The 7255-nt window shown below is 43.3% G+C and overlaps 1 protein-coding gene across 1 annotated transcript in view; it reads right to left on the minus strand.

The window, feature by feature from the left end:
* Positions 1-6885, minus strand: part of B3GALT9 (beta-1,3-galactosyltransferase 9) — a 56716-nt gene extending 49831 nt beyond the window's left edge. Inside the window, exon 1 of the mRNA XM_043927289.1 lies at positions 6347-6885. The gene's annotated coding sequence lies outside the window, so the exon portion shown is untranslated. The remainder of the gene's footprint in view (positions 1-6346) is intronic.
* Between the last annotated feature and the right edge of the window lie 370 nt (positions 6886-7255).

Here is a 7255-nt window from a genome sequence, read left to right on the forward strand (position 1 = left end):
AATGCCACCAAACTATATAATGTAAGGTAGTTAAAATGGCAATTTATGTACATTTTGCCATCATAAGAAAAAGGACCAAAAGAGTAAGTTAACATCACATATAATTGCAAATCTGATTTTAGAGCTCAGCAGTAAAGGCATTTAATTCTTTTATTAATTTTTTAAAAAAGAAATGCTGCATAAACAGTGCTCTCAATAACATAGAGAAAGATATTCTGTGAGAAGTCACAGACATGGACAATCTTGATTTGATTAGTGATTTAGAAGAAGTGGACTCAATGTGCCAAAGTTTTAGGATTATCTTCACCACCGTATTTAAATGGGTAAACAAACTGAGGTATATCCACATGGTGGGATACTGCTCAGTCATAAAAAGGAGAAACTCAACACATACAGTAACGTGGATGAGCTTCAAAATTATAATGCTGAGTGAAATAAGCAAAACACAAAAAGAATGTAAACTATATGATTCTATTTATACAAAATTCTAGAACTAACCTGGAGAGACAGAAAGCTGATCAGCAGTTGTCTGGGGATGCAAGTGGAGGGAAGGATGGAGTAGAAGGGGCAGGAGGAAACTTGAGGGGAGGTAATGGAGATCTTTATGATCTTAAGTTTACAGTGATGGTTTCACAGATGTATATTTATATCAAACCTCATCAAATGGGACACTTTCAACATGTATATATGTTAATTATACATCATTAAAGTTGTAAAAATCGTTTCCTGTTCTTGCTTTATCCTTTCAAATGCCTTATTTTCCTAAGTATATTTACCAAGCTTATTCTTGGCCAGTCTCCCCCAGTCACCTTGCTTCAGATGGTAGATGTTTGTCCTCCTTTTACCGAGGTTGCATTTCTCAGGTGGCTCATTAGTTTGGTCTAGAAGCTCCCAACCCCCTGGGACAGCAGCTCCTTGTACATCCGTGCTTTTAGGGGGAGAGGCTGAAGAGCAGGCTCTAGCCTATGTCTGTCCCTTGGGTTTAAGGAGAGAGGAGGGGACAAGCCTCAGGTCACTGAACCCCAGGACTGCCGAATCAGCCTCGCTCCCTCTGATTTAATCCCAGCTCTTAGGTGGGACTAATCCTCTGGTACGGGATTTGTCCTTAAATAGTCAGACTGGGAGGAGGCAGTCTCTCTGGGATATGTAATCTCTGGTTCCAGATTTTTCCTCACTGAGGCTTTTTGCTGTCCTGATAAGCTTGTGCTGTAGGTTTCTAATGGGAAGGGGCAGGCAGTGTTTATCCCAAGACAACCCCTAAGGGAGGCAATATTCGACCTTAAAGCCCTCTCCTCTGTCTTATCCTTTCTCTGCTCCCCCCATCAGCCTTTCCTCCAGGCTGGAGGTACCCACTCCGCATGCCCAGCTCCTCACACCAGGTCCAGACAGACTTCTGTCTCCCCACAGTCTTCTTATAAGTTCCTCAACTCTGTCTTTTCATTTTGCTTAAATAATTTCTCCAGAATGGATTTTGAGAGAGATGCAGAGAAAACCTAGTGTTAATTTACGACCTTAATAGGGACCCCATCTTTATTTGATCTGATTTAAAACCAGAGGAGGAGAGAGGAGCCTGGCAAGCCATCAACCATGGGGTCGCAAAGAGTGGGACACAACTTACTGACAACAAAAACAACAATAAATACCACTTAATATTCTTTGAACGGGTAGTCGAGATTTGAAAATCACGTTCTGAACATCATAAGAGAACTCTACAGGTAATAGGAACTACAGAAAAGTGGAAAGGAGTTTGCTGATGTGGAAGCCAGGAAAACAAAGAACTTTTAGACATCTTTTGACAAATTCTTGGGAACTATATCCATTGGAGTTAATATTTTGTGAACGTGAGTGACTGACATCACCCTGTTCTGAGTGATGGGAAAACTTGAATACAAAGCATTCTACACAAGCTAACATCAACCAATCCCACAGGCCTCCAGGCTGTATTCTGAGGGTACCAGGGTTTTTTGTCCTTTGGAGTCTTTGTTCTGATGGTTCCATGTACCTAAAACACACTTTCCAGATCTGTATTGTTTCTGCTTCTTCTCAGTACTCAGGACTATTCTCAAATTTCACTTTTCTAAACAGTTTTATGACCACTCTGTCCCCTAAACCCCCATGCATGCGTGCTAAGCCACTTCAGTCATGTCCGACTCTTTTTGTGACCCCATGGACTGCAGTCCGCCAGCTCCTCTGTCCGTGGGATTCTCCAGGCAAGAATACTGGAGTGGGTTGTCATTCCCTTCTCCAGGAGATCTTCCCAACCCAGGGATCAAATCTGAGTCTTCCATCTCCTGCATTGGTAGGTGCGTTCTTTACCACTAGTGCCGCCTAGGAAACCCCGGAGTCCCATGTCCAGTCCCAGTCACATTTGAATGCCTCATATACAATTTTTTTTCTTTTTGGCACTTGAAAGTGTTAGTGGTTCAGTTGTGTCCGACTGTTTTCGATCCCATGGACTGTATAACCTGCCAGGCTCCTCTGTCTGTGGAATTCTCCGGGCAAGAATACTGGAGTGGTTTACCATGCCCTTCTTCAGGGGATCTTCCTTACCCAGGGATTGAACCCAGGTCTTCTGTCTTACCGGCAGGCTCTTTACCATCTGAGCCACTAGGGCTTGGGGATAATTCCTTTCCTTGGAAGGTTGAAACATAGGTTTCCAGGCAACGGTCCTAAACTTTGGCATAGATATGAAGTATATACAGACTTGCCAGGTGGTGCAGTGATAAAGAATCTGCCTGCAAATGCAGGAGGAGACGTGGGTTCAATTCCTGGATTGGAAAGATCCCCTGGAGGAGGAAATGGCAACCCACTCCAGTATTCTTGCCTGGAAAATTCCACGGACAGAGGAGGCTGGCAGGCTGTAGTCCATGGGGTTGCAGTGAGTTGGACATGACTGAGCAGGCATTCAGTTATGACATATATAAAGATCTTATTAAGAGCAGAGGATTCTGACAACTAATTTCAAGATAAACCTGACAACTGATTAAAAAAAAAAAAAAAAGCAACAGAAGACTCCTGGGCCACATCCCAGTAAATTCAGTCAGTCTGGTTAGGTACAAACTGGTGTTGGAGGGTGAAGCTCTGTGTAGGATACAGGACTCTAGGCTTAAGGGCAGAGAGACATGCATCGGAAAGCAGCTCTGCTACTTTGTGTAATCTTGGGACATTCACTGAATCTCTCTCAGGCTCAGTGGTCTCGTCTGTAACCTGGGGTCAGCCATAGCTGTCATAGTATTGCAGTAAGATTAGAAATAGTGCCTAGTTACCATGCAGAGCTGTTGGGACCTAACTCCATAAGTGGGGATTAATCCTGTTGCTATAACATGGCAGACCGCTGGCTATGGAAATGTATCGTGTATAACAGACTCTCGGCAATAATTAGTGGTCTTTAAATACTGTAAGACCAGAAGAGGAAGCACCCTATCTGTTCCCTACTGATTACTAGAAATCCCTACTGATTACTGTAGCCTGCCAGGCTCCAGTGATTGGTGTGTTGGAAATGTCATATAGCAGGTACTCACAAATAGATCTTTGTTTTACTTTTAAATATTTATTGATTGATTTGGCTGTGCTGGGACTCCGATGGGGCACATGAGATCTTGAACCTTCATTGTGGTGCCTTTCAGTTGCAGCATGTGGGATCCCATTCCCTGACCAGGAATCAAACCCAGGCCTCCTGCACGGGGAGCGTGGAGTCTTAGCCCCTGGGCCACCTGGAAAGTCTTGACCAACAGTCTTTAAATGGACGATTGAAGCTCCCATCTCGCATTTCTGCCAATGTCAATGTTTGTCTTCCCAGTGCATATTTCCCGGTCAGCACTGGTTGTGCTGGAAGTTTGGGGTGAGTGTGCGTGTGTGTTTTATGTTATTTTGACTCCTCCAGACACATTTTGTTTTGTAGTCACCTCAACATGGAATAAGTTGTTAGAGATCAAATTGTTTTCAGAAATGTGAGGGAGTTGTTGCTGAGGATCCCTCCTGCTCGAATGTGTTAGGATTCTCTATGTCTAAGAATTGATGCTTTCAAATTGTGGTGCTGGAGAAGATTCTTGAGAGTCCCTTGGACTGCAAGGGATCAAACCTGTCAATCCTAAAGGAAATTAATCCTGAATATTCATTGGAAGGACTGATTGCTGAAGTCAAAGCTCCTATACTTTGGCCACCTGATGCGAAGAGCTGACTCATTGGAAAAGACCCTGATGCTGGGAAAGATTGACGGCAAAAGGAGAAGAGAGTGGCAGAGGATGAGATGGTTAGATAGCATCATGGATTCCATGAACATGAATTTGAGCAAACTCCAGGAGATAGTAAAGGACAGGGAAGCCTGGAGTGCTGCAGTCCATGGCGTTGCAAAGAGTCAGGTATGGCTTAATGACTGAACAACAACATCTGATTCAATGTTTTAAGTAACACCTTAATTAGACATAGCATATGTGCATGTGTACTGAGTCACTTCAGTGGTGTCTGACTCTTTGCAACCCTATGGACCATAGCCCACCAGGCTCCTCTGTCCATGGGATTTTCCAGGCAAGAATACTGGGGTGGATTGCAATTTCCTCTTCCAGGGGATTTTCCCCACCCAGGGATCGAACCCACATCTTTTATGTCTCTTACATTGGCAGTCAGGTTCTTTACCACTAGCGCCACCTGGGAAGCCCAACATAATGTACATTCATTGCAAAAATTTGAAAAATACTAAAGAGAAGAAATAAGGATGTGTAAATCACAGCTTACACCACTCACCCACAAGAACCACTGTTAACATTTTGGTGAATATTCTTCAAGCCCTTTTTTATGTCTCTAGATAATTTTAAGTGAAAAAAAATTGGAATTAGATACTAAAAGAAATTTTCACATATTGCATTGTGGGGAAATAATTCTGGTTTACACATGAGTTAACTTGAATTTTATGCAAACTGAAAGAGCTTATAGGTGGCCTATCAAACATATATTGTACATCTGCTTTACTTAATAAAGAAAAGGGCACATTGACCAGAAGGAAAGAGTGTCACTTTCAAAATAAAAGACTAAATGCCTCTTCCTGGGACACCAATGCTGGTCCTTCTTTGATGATAAGACTTCCTTCCCAGGTGCCAAGATCGTACAGAATCACTGTGTGTGTGTTGATCTGCTTTTTTTGAAACCTTGAGAGAAATACTTCCCTGATGTGTTTGATGTTCTTTGGTTTTGACAAGACATACAACTCTGCTGACACCCATGTTTCTCCAGCGCAGTTCCTCAGAGTAATACGAAAGATGGTCTTCCAGGCTGTTATAGATTATTTATTCATTACTTTCATCAGCACAGACTGTATACACTCTTTTGCAATGTGTTTCTCTCAGTGTTGCTATATTATCTGAATTTTCATATTATTTATTAAGTGTTCTACAAAAGCATGATTTTTTTAGATATCTCAAAGCTTTTTTAAATTTTTATTGAAACAGTTGATTTACAATGCTGTTAATTGCTGCTGTTCAACATAGTGATTCGGTTATACACACATATATATTCTTTTTCGTATTCTTTTCCCTTATAGGTTATCCCAAGATAGTTGAGTATAGTTCCCTGTGCTATTCAGTAGGACTTTGTTGTTTACCCACATAAATCGATATCCACATCTCTGAACTTTCCTCCTTAAATGTGAATAGCCTTTGAGATGGATCACCAAACTGCCCTCCAGAAAAATTGCACACGTTTACGTTCCTACCAGTAACATTTGAGAGTGTGACTCTCCACTGTCTCCCTACTGTTGGCTACTGTGGTTTAAAAAAAATCTTTGCCAATGTTTCAGATGAAAAATAGTATATCATTTATTTTAATCGTGTTGCTTTATTCCGGTAGAGTGTAAAATTGTATAGACACTATTTTCACAACTTTGCAAAAAGATGTGTACATATCAAATGTGAAAGAAACCATGGAGAAATGTCAGCAGCTGTGTTACAGGATTATGATATAATTCCATTGTTATACATTTTTTAAATTTAAAAAAGCTCTCTAGCTGATCACTCTTTCTTTCCCCAAATCCCTCCTCTCTCTCTTCCTGGGCAGAGCAGAGACTCCGTTTCTGAGCCTTGCGCCTGGATGTGGCCGTGATTCAGTTCAGACTAGTAGGATATAAAAGGAACTGATGTGCAAGTTTTCTGAGTCAGCTCCGTCTTGAGCTCCTTGTTTTAGATGTTGGCTCCTTCCTCTTTCCCCAGAGTAGCAACCCAGCTTTGATTCAGCAGATGATGACCCCCTAGGGGACGGCGGAGGAACCGGGAGCCCTGGGCTACTCACAGCAGGGCCACCTCATCAACCCAGCCTGCCTCACCCGTTTGTTTGGTTTCTTTACAGTTTTATTTACGTCTTTATATTCAGTTGTGCTGGGCCATCGTCACTGTGCGGGCTTTTCTGTAGCTGAGGTGCGCGGGGGCTGCTCTAGCCGGTGCGCGGGCTTCTCCGTGCGGTGGCCGCCCTCGCGGAGCCGGGGCTGGGGGCGCGCGGGCTGGCGTCGCTGCCGCCCGTGGGCGCCGCGCGCGCAGCGCCCGGGCTCCGCTGCGCAGGGTAGCTGCTCCGGGACATGTGGGATCCTCCCAGACCAGGGGCTGAGCACGTGTCCCCTGCCTTGGCCGGTGGATTCCTTGCCGCAGAGCCACCAAGGAAGCCCTGCCTGATCTGTGTTTAAGAGATGAATTTCATCATGTTTAGGCCCCTCTAGAGTCTCTTTGCTGTAGCAGCTTAGCTGTGACCCTAAAAACACTTCAACCCCCCTCCCCCTACAAAAAAGATTGGGGACAGTTTGGAGGTCAGTTCACAGTTCATGGAGCTGATTGGAAGCTACCGTGCATTTTACAGAATACCATAAAGTATTGGTCTTTTCTATTCCTTCATATAAACTTTGACTTCCCCAAAATTATATATTTAGTGTATTTTAAGCTTAGGATGTTTAGAAATAATACCTGTAATCTGTTGTTATTTATTATTACTTATAATCTAAGATATCATAGATAATCAATATAATCTAAGTGCATTGATAGAACCCCAAACAAAAATAACAATTACAGGGAAGGACTGGAGACTTAGAAGTAGACAACAGACCTGTGAACACGGTGGGGGAAGGAGAGAGTGGGATGCATGGAGAAATTCGCAAAGACACCTATACACGACCATGTGTAAGCTAGATAGCTGGTGAGAAGTTGCTATGTGACACAGGGAGCCCAGCCAGGCACTCTGATGATCTAGAGGGGTGGGATGGAGGCTCAGAAGGGATGCT

Source organism: Cervus elaphus, chromosome 16, assembly GCF_910594005.1.
Source record: "Cervus elaphus chromosome 16, mCerEla1.1, whole genome shotgun sequence".
In the NCBI taxonomy this organism is placed as follows: Eukaryota; Metazoa; Chordata; class Mammalia; order Artiodactyla; family Cervidae; genus Cervus; species Cervus elaphus.